We start from the raw sequence: 14,663 nt of genomic DNA, 5'->3' as shown, positions 1-14,663 counted from the left end.
GCCTAAGAGTTCTATCTTTCCTTCTCGTAAAACTTTATCTATTTTAACAGATTTCCCATTGGCCGTTTCGACTGTGAAAATTTGCCTAAGGTTGGTTAAAGGTAAATTAAGAGCTTGGCAGAACGAAGTATTGATAAAACTTTGGTTTGCACCAGAGTTAAATAATACTTTTGCATACACATTGTGAACTAAGAACGTACCAGCTATGACGTCAGGAATTAGTTCGGCTTCCTGAGTAGTCAATTGAAAGGCTCTTGCGTTCTTCTTGGTAGTTCCTTCGGCAGGTTTAGCCTTGTTGTCTGCTGGTTTGACCAATTTAGGGCATTCTGGCCTGAAATGCCCAATTTCTCCACAGTTGAAGCAGACTTTTGTCTTCTTTCGGCAATTTTCTTCACGATGTCCTACAGCTTTGCAAAACTTGCAAGTTTCATTACACCTTCCAAAATGCTTCTTCTTACAGTTTCTGCAAAGTGGCGGAACAGAAAATTGCCCCATTCCCCTTCTCTTGAAATTACTATTATTACCCACACGAAATCCCTGGGTAATTTTCTGAGCCAATTCCTTCTTTCTATTTTCTTCTCGAGTACGTACCAGTCCGTCAGTTAAGGTGTTAGCTAACTCCACCGCATCATCAATCGTGTGGGGCCTAGCAGCTTTGACAATGTCACGAATCTCGCTAATCAAACCCAAATATAGCGAGAGATAAGTACCGGTTCCGGCGAGGCCAGAGTAGGTACAATTATGGCATACTCAAAGAATTTTGAAGTATACCCTCGACAGTCTACATCCACCATTCGGTGGCTCAGAAATTTATTCGCCATCTGCTCTTTTTCGTATTCAGGGCAAAATTTCTTTTCTATCAGATGCTTAAATTCCTCCCAACTTATGGCATAGGCCATGTCATTTCCCTTAGCTTGTAGTACTGTATTCCACCATTCTAACGCTTCTTCCTTGAAAAGGTGAGAGGCGTACATGACCTTATCTTCCTCGGCACATTTACTTATTTTGATTACTGCCTCGGTTTTCTCTAACCAACGCAGTGCTGCAGTCGCCCCCCTCATTGCCTACGAACTCAACAGGTTTACAGGCAAGGAACTCCTTGTAAGTGCAACCAGGTGTTGCAGCTTTCATTCTTCTGTATATCGGGGCCTGAATTCCGTTATTATTATTACAGCCTCCATTGATACTATTACTGGCAGTATCGTCGTGCGTACGTTTACTAGGGTGAGCTTGCGAAGGCTCAGCAGGACTTTTTACCGCAGCGACGATAGCTGGAATAACATTAACTATTCCCTGAGCAATGATGTTTTCTATGTCTTGCCGGTTTAGGAAGTGATCGTCGTTATTGTGTTCCGATTGGTTAACTTCGTTAACTGGTTCATTAACGGCGTGTTCCATCTGGATGTATGTTAATCACGAGCTATTATTTAGTACAAACATTTTAGTATACTGTACAATCAAACTTTTATTTAAAATAGCAAACACAACAACCTTATAGATCTATTACAACTGAAATTCAAAAACACATTATTATTTTAAATATGACAATTGAGCCCTGCATTTATTTTATTCTCTCGTACTTATTTATTTACCATGGTTGATCTCGGTTTGGCCACTTATCTTAATTAAGGATCAAGATTCACTGCAGTAGTGGCTAACATATAAAGGTCTGACCATTTTTCATCTAATTCGTCTTCCCATGGCGGGTTTTTGCCTATCTCCTTATTAACTATCACTTCTTTTGAATTGGACGTCCCTATTTTCTCTTGGATTTTTCTAATAATCCAATCTCTCTTCTTGGGAGTAAGTGGGTTTTCATAGTGTGCCTTACGAATAAATATTCCTTCATTAGTATTCACTGAATATCTTGAGGAATCTGATTGGGACGAGGTTCTCTTAGTCTTTTGGGCATTATCTAGTTGATGGTAAATATCCGAAAGCTTTTGCTTACCCATTCTGTACATTAACAAGTAGTTAAATAACACGAAAAGATAAAATAAAGAAACAAATAATCACACAAACATGTACAGCCAAAACTGTCGTCTTTGCGACTATTCGATTTTATATATTTTTAATAGTATGCGTCCGTACACACTGATTATCTTACAACGTTTTATTCTTAAACTATTTTACAAGTTTTATATTTTACTATTATTATTATTATTATACACTACAACCACACCTCCCCTTGCTACCCCTGTTGGCTGGCATTTCAGAAACGACGTTCCCTCTCGTCGTATTTCCAGGAGATCTGCTCTCCTACCTCCCGAATCCTATTTCCGGCATCCACCAACTCCTCGCCATAGCGGCGGAGTTCAGCTAAGTTTTCGTTACTCATTGGTGGGTTCGGTGCAGGTTCCGGGTCGAATTGAAGGAGAAAAGTGTTAGGGTTATTCATAATGTTCTGAAATTGCCAGTCGGTAGTCCACCACTCCTCTAGTGCTCCTGGTAAAGGTCTAGGGTGAATAATATGGTCTGGAATGGCAAGTTCTAAGTTAACAGGCAGTAGGGCTTCTGCTGGGTAGTTAAAGAGAGTTTCATCGGCAGGTCCGATGATGTCACCTAGTGCTAGTTTACGGTCCAACTCTTCTTCCCAAGATAGTGGTTCCTGGTTTTGCCTGGAACTCTCCCCAGTTTCTATCCCCTTTCCTTTATCTTTCGGATCTTCCTTTTTCATAGTTTTCTTTGTTACTGGCTTCTTCCTGCGTACTCGCCTCCAACCTACCCACCTATGTCTCTTTTTCGCTACTTTTGGTTTTTCCTGAGGTTGGGCTTTAAATACCATAGGCTCCTCCACATCTGCCTGGTACCCAGTAGTAATACTGGTGATATCCATATCTGTACTATGGATTAAAATATTCTGTAGGGCTTCTAATAGTTCGTTCATGCTGTTAGCACACACGAAGACGCACATAATCCTAAGTTAAAATTTTGTAAACTAAAATTTCATAAAATCACATAATGGCAATTAAATAAATTAAGTATTTCTAAATACTTAATTGGCTTAAACCAGTGGCTCTGATACCACCTTTGTCTGTCACGGCCCCCGCCCGGTTTGACCCGGTCCAGGAGTCGCGGGACAGAAACCCGTGGTATTTAGGTTTACAACGGAAGTCTTAACAGGATCGTTTTAAACTTGAAAATGCCCGAGTATTATTTATTTTATAATTCGGGATAAACCCCGTAATATACAGTGGAGGAATTTCATAATTCCTTTATTTTACAAAACATGTTTATTTATTCATTTATTTGAGCCACTACTTCAAGCTTGAGAGTGCACCATAGCACTTGTTCCTGATTCAGAGTAGATCACATGAAACATGTTGTAAAAATATTTTGTCAGCGGGGGAAATACTGAGTGAATCATTCATTTTGATAAAATGACACATTGTTATAATTCACAGTATTAAGGGAGATTACAATGTTTCTATCAACCAATTACCCCAAATCGGTATTTGTCACTCGACTCGTTTCTGTGACTATGGTCAGATCACCCATTGGCTAACTCGTTGTCCAATGGTGACGGGAAATAAGTAATGTATACAAAACCCCACATACCGGCAGTAATTGAAGATTACATAAACTTAATCCCTGTAATTATAACTTTGAAAACAAACATGATTTTGAAAGAAAGTTTGGTAAAAAGAGAATGACTCACATTGCAAGTTTATACGAGCAGGGTTTAGCCTACTAGTAAGCCGAATAACCTAGTTTAAACAATAATGCACACGAACCAGGTTAGTAACTAATACAACATTTATGATAAATCACGAGATACAACCCTCACAACGAATGACAAAGTGCCATACTAAACATCCATCGAATTAACGACGAATGACAAAGTATAACCCTAATGCGGGCAGCACTTATACATCCATTGGATAGTTTCAATCGATAGGATATTTAATCGTAGCAGCGATCGAGTTATTACCCGGTATTGTGGCAGCACCTCACTTATATGAAAATTATAATTTTTATAGTATAACTTTGATTCTGAAACTTTCGTCGACATGGCTGAACTGCTCCTGATCTAACCTATTTATAGCTGAAAAATGGTGTTCTCGCGGCCCGCGTAAAACATAAGCGGAACTTTACGCGGCCCGCGTGGCCGCCTAGTCTAGGCGTAGGTCTCGTTAGTCATGGGCTTAGGTTGGACAGATGGGCTATACGTGGCCCAGATACTTATCCGGATGGATTTCAAGTTGACGCGGCCCGCATAAATATCCCTTAGGCTTTACGCGGCCCGCCTAGAACCCTAAAACTTATCCGGTTTGATCATTAAGTTGTAGCGGCCCGCGTAAGGCTGAGCTATCCCTTACGCGGCCCGCCTAAAACCCATTTTTCTTGTTTTCTTGATTTTTCAAGCTGGTTAGGGTTTTAGGGGTCCGGGTTTATATTTTTAGGTTGTTCAGGGACATTTTTGAAGGTCCTTACGTATAATATACGAGAATAAACATGTAATTATGATTACATTTATAATGAAAATACAAGTTAATTAAAACTTTACTAAGTGTTAATTCGTTACATTTTGTTTGATAAAAATTCGTCGTTTAAATATAACAACGAAACCCTGTGCGGAAGCCTGCAACTGCATCGTGTTCGGTTCTTCGTTGAGCTTGATCTTCATCTGGGAGCCCTCAACATTTACCTATGATCAAAACCAACTAAAAAGTTAGTTTTGATAGCAAAATAACGAGTTTAAACAAGTTATACGGGTCAAACAACAAACGAAAACAAATTTTCAGCAATCATGTCTCTCGCGGCCGCGAGAAACTTAGGTAACATCCTTCGCGGGCCGCGACTGTAGTCGTGCTACGCGACAGTTAGGACGGATCATGGTCGCATGACGCGACACCTTAATTTCGACAGACTGTTTGGTTTATTGCTAGCTGCAGATGCCCAGCTATACTTTTTGGCCAAATCTCAACTTAAAAACTTCATAACTTTCATTCTACTTGTCCGTTTAACACGATTCTTTTTCCTACGCGTTCATAATTTGATTCTCCATCATATGGAGTTATAATCCGACACCCGGATTCACATTTTTTTTGATTCCAAGCTCTCGGCTTGAAATTCAAACATAAAACCTTTTGACCCGTTTGTGTATTTATCAGCAAACAAGTTTGTTTGACCCCCCATTCGTCATGAACCCTTTAATTCTAACATTTTCTATCATATTAGGTGCCAATCACGGGTTTCTATGCATTATTGACCCGTTTTTGCTTATAATCATATTTTGACCCGTTAAGGGTATTTATGTCATTTTAAGTATAAAGTTACGCTCATTTCTTGTATGCGTCATAATTCCACCCATCCCTAGTGATTAGTCTTCCACCACAACTATGATTGTGGTGGATTTAAGGTAATAGACTACTTATTCCGAGTTTTATCCCTCGGATATGTTATTTTACAGCAAGACACATTTTAAGGCATTTTACCCTAGAAATTTTATGCCTACAACTTTTATATGCATCTAAGGGTTACAAAGTCATAATATAGGTTTCTAAACAACCTTTAAGGGTTGTTTACCAGGTTCACCCATCAAGGGCTTTTTCGTCATTTTAAAATCCATCATTTTTACTATGAAGGACTTCACTAATTATTCGACCCACATTGCACTTTTAACTATAATTCCATATAGCGTACCTGGCCCGGGTCAACAAATAGACCCGATTTATACCTCGCTTTTATTATCACACAATCTAAGGCGATGCAATTATCCGAATTACTAATTGTCACACCCTGACTTTTGCGGAAGTGTGATTATGGTGTGACTTTCTTAATACCATTGCATTCAATCATAACAACAACTATATGATAAAAACCATAGATTGTCATCCATTAATTAATTAAGTTTGAAAACATAACGACATTGTCTTAAAACATAGAAATTCAAATTCGAGTACAAACCATGCAACTTGTTTAAGAGTTCACAAAGACTCGAGAGATGACATTAAATAAAACCAGGATTAGGAAGACGTGTCTCGTCCAAGAGTAAGACACCCTGACCAAACCCGAAGACCATGGATGACATCTTTTATTCTTAAATCACACTTGGAACTTCTGAACGCCGCCAGATCCACAACTAATTCCCTGAAATACATGTATTTGAGAACATCAACAAAAGTTAAGCGAGTTCATGTGTTTGTTTGTGTGTATGAATAACCTTTGAAATCATTGAAAGTATGTATGTAACTTTGTAAACTCCTGGTATGAAAGCAACAAGGAAAAACAGATCACCACTGGTATGCAAGGCCATTGATATGTGTGAAGTGATGCATGAAAACTCAAACCTAGCAGATTTGTCTCTGGGAATAAGACATAGTCACCACATGGGCCACCCTGGTCCGCATGGGTGTGGGCTCGCTACACCCAAATAGAACTATCACTCATGTCCCTCGGTCCTACAACGAGGATTAATGGCCTTAAGTGTTATACCCACCACTCACATGATCAAGCAGTACCCTTCCTTAGCTAACCATACCAACTCAAAATGTTTGCAAACAATTGTAACATGTATTTCACCCCCGAAGTTATAAAACTGAAAACAGTTAAAAGAAAAGGGGGGCATGAAACTCACAGGCTTGCATCTTCAATCACCGTAACTCAAGTTCTTCGGATAAACACGACTAACTATAACGTACTAATGTCTATTAGACAAACGGGCCGTGCCTTGAATTAGTATTAATGTCTTTGAATTACGTTTCTTTGTATATTCGATATTATTCCATGTTATATAATTATTTGTCAAAATAATTAATATTTTAACTTAAATTATATTTATTAAATTTTGGAATATATTTTTGACTTGATACACTTCGGGTATTTATACATGCATATCCTTCCCAAGGATGGGGGGGGGGGTATTTGCATTCGTATTCTTATACTTGTATATTTTTGCCATGTATTAGGGTCATATTCCGGTGTGTATTTATACGTATGAGAATACGTATTTTTATGGTATTTATTAAGTATCCTTTATACTTAATTTCATATTAATCATTCTGGAATATTATCTTTAATAAAGATTCAACATATATTTCCAAAATATATATTTTAAGGAATATACTTAGAAAAATTATTTATAATTTTTCTTTGGTAAAAATATTTGTATTTTCTCATAAGTTCAAAAATTAATATGTTTTCAAGTCAAACTTGGAAAATATATTTAAACTCATTTTCTTCCAAAAATGATATGTTTCATATTTTTTGAAAAAAATATATATTTCTTCCAAAAATATTGTATTTCATGTTGGTGTAAGAAAATATATATTTCTGAAAAATAATATATCTTCTAAAAATTTCAAGAAAAATATATATTTCATACTTGACAAAAATAATATATTTTTCCTTGTCAAAATATGATATATTCTTGTAGTAATTGTAAAAATCACATTTTTACTTCCTTGGTGTCCAAAATATCATTTACCAAAATATACTTTGTGAATAAATTTTCCGGAATATTTTTATAGGTTATATTCCATAGTTCGGTTTCACCAATATATTTTGGGTAAAATGTGTATATTTATTCCTTGGAATTTTGGTAATATTTTGGATGGTAATTCTTGGTATTTTTGTGAGTTATATTATTTTAAGTCCTAAAATAATATAACTAATACACGAAGTATACAGATAATCACACACATGTGACTTCTAAGTATATATTTTCCTAAATACATATTTAGTCACTTTTATTTATGAAAACCAACCTCCAATATTTATATTTTTGTGACAAAATTTATGGCAAAGTTTATATAAGAAGTTCATGGTTTAAAATATACTTGTAAATATTTGTTTAAAAGTATTTTTCTAAGTGTTTATATTTTTAGAAAATTTTGCCATAGTTTCCCCTAAAAATGGAGCTTTCCATGCTTTCAAGCATATCATTTTCTTTTATAAAAATCATCCCAATCAATTTACAATCAACAATAAACAACCTTTACTTACCAATTTTGCCAAAATCATGCATAATCTAATACTTCATGAACTTGAATATTTGTAAAAATTTGTAGTAACTTACTAGTGTTCTTAGCAGGTTTTGTTATCCTTTAAAATGTGAGTAGCTCTTTAAAAACTTCATTTTTAAAGAAGTTAGATGTTTACAACTTCTTGTCACATTTTCTAAAAATGTTTCCTTATGAAATCTTCTTGTTACACAAGTGTTTCTACACTTGTTTAACCACTAAATATAGAGTTTGTTTATGTAAGAACCAAGATTTAACAAAACTTATATTTTTAACTTGGTTCCTTTGAAAAACCATTCATAAATCTTTAGATCTATGTGATTAATAACTTACTTTGGTCATTATTTTTCAAGAAATCAAAGTATTCTTTCAAGTTCATGATTCATGTGTGGATGATATTTCATCCTACAACATTTATACTTTCTCATCTTGCAAGATTATGTTTTTAATCATGATCTAGCAAGATCTTATGATGATCAACATCATTTCTTCAAACAATCAATGATCAACAAGCATAACAACTCATATTCATCAAGATTACTTCATTAAACATGCTTATGTTCATGTTTACTTCTTATGATCTTTAGTGTTCTTTAAGATTTTGACTATGATTCTTCTTTAAGCACTAAAAATGGAAGTAAAATGGAGTGCACAAGGTTCTTACCACCAGCTCAAGGCTAGGGATGATTCAAGAGTAGAAAACAAGTGGATAAAAGCAAACAAGAGAGGTCCTTGATCTTCCACAAGCTCCTAGCTTCTTTGTATAATCTCTAGCACCCTTGTATGTATGTGAAATGAATGAAGAAGGTTGAATGATGATGGTTGTGGGTGTGATGGGTTTCGGTCGAGAACAAGGGAAAGAGGAGGATTTGTGTGTGTTAGTGTGTGTGCGAAATGAAATGAGACTTAGACTCAAGGTGCCATCTTATAGTCCAGCCATTCATTTTAACCTATGGTTACTATGTTTAGTAAAGTGAGGGCATATCTAATTTAATATTGAATTAAAATCCACAAGGTGGGTCCCTTGTATGGGGCCGTAGACATGGGGGGGGGGGGTAGTTGATTAGGGTGTTAACTAGTTTAGTTACAATCTAGTTTAAATCCAATTATTAGTTACATGTGTTAGTTATTTGATATTTGTATGGGGTGTTATGATGTTCGGGGATCATAACTAGCTTAGAAATGTTAAAACAGTGCTTCTAGTGTAAATTTGATGTTTCGGGTAGTGTCCGGTTGTTTGGTTGGTTACTGGTTCGTTAAAGTGCTAAACTATACAGTTTAGTGTGCTTTATGTATCTTTTTGTGACACTTTTGATTCCCGACACTTAGGAAAGCATTCAGGATCATTTTACCATATTTTTGCATTAAATTAGTGTGTTAAAATGCTGGTTTATGCTGAATTTTGCTGAATTCAGCACTTTGGGTGAGTTTGAGGCACTTTCCGGCACTTAAACTATCACTAGAAAGGCAGTTTTATGATCCTTACTTTCCTACACACTATACTAGTGTAATACTTAGTTTCTAGCTCATTCTGTGTCTCAGTGCACTGTCTGTCTCTGTGCTGAGTTATGTCAGCATATTCCTGATTTATCAGATAACTATGCTAACTATATTTAATGCATCATTTGAGGCAATGTAGCTTACATGCATTATTGGTATGGCATTAAACAATGTATGATGCACATGTATGTATATGGCAGATATCAGAAAGCAGTTAATTGAAATTCAGCACAGTCATTAAGCACTTAATCATGGTTAATTAATTGTAAGGATACCTGGATTTTTGACAGTTATCACATTCTCCCCCTGTTAAGAAAATTTCGTCCCGAAATTTTAAGCTCTACTACTAGCTGTAGGGGAGTTAGGGAACAGATGCGGATATTTGGCTTTCATGCGGTCCTCACGCTCCCAAGTAAACTCTGGGCCGTGACGCGCATTCCATCTAACCTTAACAAGCTTAACACTACTCCTCCGGGTCTTGTTAACTTTCCAGTCAGTAACCTCTACAGGTTCTTCAGTAAAGTGGAGTGTGTCTTCAATATGAACCTCGTCAGCAGGAATGACCACCGTTTCTTGTGTTGGACTCTTCTTCAGATTAGATACATGGAATGTATCATGAACTCCATTAAGTTCTGTAGGTAGTTCCAACTTGTAAGCTACAAGACCAATCCTTTCCAGGTTTTTGAACGGTCCAATGAATCGTGGGTTTAACTTACCACGCTTTCCAAAGTGTGCCACACCTTTCCAAAGTGAGACTTTTAACAGTACCATATCTCCCACTTCAAATTCCAAAGGTTTCCTTCTTTGGTCCGCATAGATCTTTTGTCGATCGCGAGCCGTCTTAATGCGTTCTTGGATCTGTATAATCTTACATGTCGTTTCTTGGACCAATTCGGGACCAACTGGCTGTCTATCGCCTGCATCTGCCCTGCATAACGACGATCGACACTTACGTCCGTAGAGAGCTTCAAACGGTGCAGCTTGAATGCTTGTATGGTAGCTGTTGTTATAGGAGAACTCAACCAAAGGCAGGTGAGTGTCCCAACTGCCACCCAAGTCCATTACACAAGCTCGTAACATATCTTCAAGCGTCTGAATCGTTCTCTCACTTTGGCCGTCCGTTTGTGGGTGAAATGCGGTGCTTAAATTCAACTGTGAACCAAACGCTTCTTGGAAAGATTGCCAAATTCTTGACACAAATCTCCCATCTCTGTCAGATATAATTGAGATAGGCACTCCATGACGTGCGACTATCTCCCTCAGGTAAAGCTCAGCTAGCTTACCTGTGTTATCCTATTCCCTGATAGGCAGAAAGTGCGCAGACTTTGTTAGATGGTCTAAGATTACCCAAATCGTATCATGACCTCTGGGGTCTTGGGTAACTTGGTTATAAAGTCCATCGAGATCTGCTCCCACTTCTGTTGATGCATGGAATGTCTGTTGACTTCGTCTGCATTAAGTCTTAGGTCAAGATAGGTCAACATTGGAGCTTGAAAGTCAAATTAGGTTTTAATGTTGAGGTTTCGCTCTTATGTACATAGGTTAGAAGTAGTTTCGCACATGTGTACATTTAGTGAGAGGTTTCACTTATGTGTCATAGAGGTTTCGCTCATGTGTCACTAAGGTAGTTTCGCTCTTCTGGCATCTCGTTGGAGCGAAACCACAGGAACTATATATAGTCAGTATGAGCGAAACCAGGTCATTCTTGTGTGTGTACATTGGAGCGGAACCTAGTCATTGCTTGTGTAACCAAACTCTGTCAAATTTGAATTAGAAAGCAATAAAAGAGAAGGATTTGAAAAGGAAAAGCTGTGTAACTTCATGTGCATTGATTCCGCCTTTGTATGTGAAGATGAACGTTCTCAACTGACTGTTTAGGGTCGGAACACGGTCCAACAAGTGGTATCAGAGCTCAGGACGAGGAGTTCATACTACTACAGCTTGATTCAACATAATTCTCTCATTTCTACTCACTTTCTCTCATACTTTTTCGATTTGAATTGGTTCCTACGATTAAAATGGTCTGATTTTTTATTATAACGTGTAAAACATACAATTAACAAATCCTAGAAAGATTCAGGTTAAAACACGGCTTAAAAATGGTAAAAATCAGTTAAAAACAATATTCCGCTTATTCGGACATCGCTGGTTTCGCTCGAAATGCCAAGTTTTGCTCGAAGGTTTCGCTCGAAATTACACATAGTTTCGCTCATACGGACTTGGTAGTTTCGCTCATAGTGACATCTGGATATTTCGCTCATAGAGACATTGTAGTTTCGCTCATACGAACAATTTCACTTTCGCTTATATGGACAAGTCAGAGTTTCGCTTATCTGTCCAGTTCTAGTTTCGCTTATCTGTCAATATACTGGTTTCGCTTTTGTGACATATCTGATTCGGCGTATTTGTCAAAAAACAGATATTTCGCTCATTTGTCATTGTTATTCAAAATCTCGAAAAATTTTTTAAGTGATTGCTGATTTTGTAGGTACATTCAAGAGGGATGATATATTCCTGAACCCGTTCAGCGATATGTACGCGTTTGCTGGAAATTCCGGAAATGATGATACTTCATCAAGCAATGCAAATGAGAACCCGCCTAATGCAAAGAAAAAGTTAACGGAAGCTTAGGAATCTGAAAGTGCCTTCGGAACATTCAATAAACCTCCAAAGCTAATGGCTATTGAGGAATACAGTCGGTGGTCAAGAAAGTTTGAAGATTGGTTGATGGCATTTGCATTTCCTAGCTGGAAAAGTCTGAAAAACGGTTATGTCAATGGAAACAAAAATGGTGAAACTCTAACATCAGCTGAGGAGATCGAATCATTTGTGGCTGAGCAAAAATGCGTGGCATTGTTATTCCAGTCAGTCCGGGAAGACATAATCTCATTGATCGATTATTCAAATGCAAAAGATCTTTGGAAGAAGCTAGAAACAAAATGTTTAGGAAGTTCAGAAATTGTGAAAAACAAAAGAAAACTTCTTAGAAAAGAGTTTTATCTTTTTGGATGTCTAAAAAACGAGTCAGTTTGTAAAATGATAGAAAGGTTTGGTCATCTGAAGCTCGAATTAGCAAGACATGATATCAGATATCCTGAGGATGAGCTTATCGACAAATTGTTTGATTCGTTGCCCGACGAGATGGATTGGAGATATTATGCGTTGATGCTGAAGAATACCATCAAGGATCCAGAAAATTTGACTTTAGATTTGCTGATTGAAAAACTCGAGAGTCACGAGTTGGAACTGAAGAAGACATTCAAAGTCAATCACTCATCTTATCAACAGAATTTGGATCTATATTATCCGAAGAGCATGATGCCAAAAGCAACTTCTCCCAAGACTGCGTTTTCTGCTGAGAATGTGTCCACAGCAAGCAAAGAAAGTCAAAGCAGTCAAAGCAATGGAAATCATAGAGGTTATCATAGTGGATCTTCATCATCTGCAAGTCATTCTGATGCAAAGTTTCAATGCAACATCGCAATAGACTTAAAGAATGCTCAGAATTTTGATGAGGAGTCGGCTAAACAGCAGATGATCTTTCTAGCATCCGTGTTGGAATCCTATGAAGGGTTAGTAGCAGGGAAGATAGGCAACACCAACTTAACGAAAGAGGACTATGATCAAATAGATCTTGAAGAAATGGAATTAATCGACATTCGTTGGTGCATGGCCAGTGCTGTTCGTCGAGCACAGCGTTTCATGGAAATTACCGGCAGAAAGACAATTGGTGGTCCATCTACCAAGCTTGGTTTTGATAAGTCCAAGGTGACATGCTTTAAGTGTAAGCAGAAGGGTCACTTCAAGCGAGAATGCAGAAACGCATATGCTGATGAGTCGGAGAACCCTTTCAGAGAGGATTACTACAAGAAGGCGATATATAATCAGAATAAATCCGAGCCGCCTAGATTGAAGCAGGTTGAAGACAACAAAGACAAATCTAGAGCTCTCGCGGTGATTTATGATGATGAAGGGTATGACTGGAGTAAAGAAGTTCTACTGGAGGAAGATGCGGTTGGCTACGCATTCATGGCGAAAACCGAACCTATTCCTTGGAAAGATAATCGAACTGAAGAACAAAAGTATCAATACAGAAAAATGTGTGAAAACAGAATTATTAGAATATCTGGCATTTATCTGGAAGCGAAGAGAGCGAGAAGATGGGATCCGGACAGGGAGTGTCATCTTGACCCATATGGAAATATTGCGATCGATGACAAAACTCTTGATCTGGAAGCCATAATCAAGGAGTACAAAGAAGAGGATGAGTATTGACAAAATAAATGGTGGGGAACTGGAGACGAGAAAGAGAAAGAAGAGAAAGAGGAGAAAGAGAAAGAAGAGAAAGAGAAGAAGGAGAAAGAAGAGAAAGAGAAAAAGGAGAAAGAAGAGATAGAAAAATCAAAGAAGATTGATACTGGGGTTATTGACACAACGCATGAGTTGACTGCTGAGAACCTGGGAAAAATGGCTGACAAAGTGCTGGCTGCTAAAGCACTTGAGGTAGATTCTAACTCCGTGTCTGAGTCAAAAAGCCAGGTCAGTTCAAACTTGTCAACAAATGCGTCAGGTAAACAAATTGATGGAAATGTTGATTGCAAAAATTGCAACAAAGAGTGCAAATTTTGTAATACAGTCACGTATCTCAACGGTAAGAAAGTTGAAGATCTGACAACAAAGGTCAGAAGCGTTGAGAATCAAATTCTCGATCGTGACAAAACAGTTAAAGCTTCAACTGAATGGATAAGAGAATTAACTAGCCAAATTGAAAATGATAAAATTGATCATGAAAAGGTTAAACAGGAAAACGAAAAGTTAATTCTTGAAAACCGTCAGATTTCTGAGAAGTTTGAAAAACTCAAAAGCACAATGAAAGATAATGATGATCGAAATGGTAAAACGTATAAAGAAAACATTCAACTAAAAGCAGTGCTTAAAGTAAAAGAAGAATCAATCAACAAACAACTGGATGAAATCGCTAATTTGAAACTTAAAGTTCAAGAGGCTGTAATCGAAAACGAGTGAATCCAGTTGAAGCTTAATAGTTATAGCTCCGCAAGCTTTGTTTTGCAACATATTGTTCCAAAACCCATCGGCAAAAACAAAGCTGGCGAAGATGTGTATTCTGATGGAACCGGGGTGGGTTTTCATAGAATTCCACCACCTGTTCTTGATAACTACACGAAAAAGCAATCTGGG

This window comes from Helianthus annuus, chromosome 11, assembly GCF_002127325.2.
Source record: "Helianthus annuus cultivar XRQ/B chromosome 11, HanXRQr2.0-SUNRISE, whole genome shotgun sequence".
NCBI lineage: Eukaryota > Viridiplantae > Streptophyta > Magnoliopsida > Asterales > Asteraceae > Helianthus > Helianthus annuus.
Note: the sequence above shows the minus strand (reverse complement) of the source record.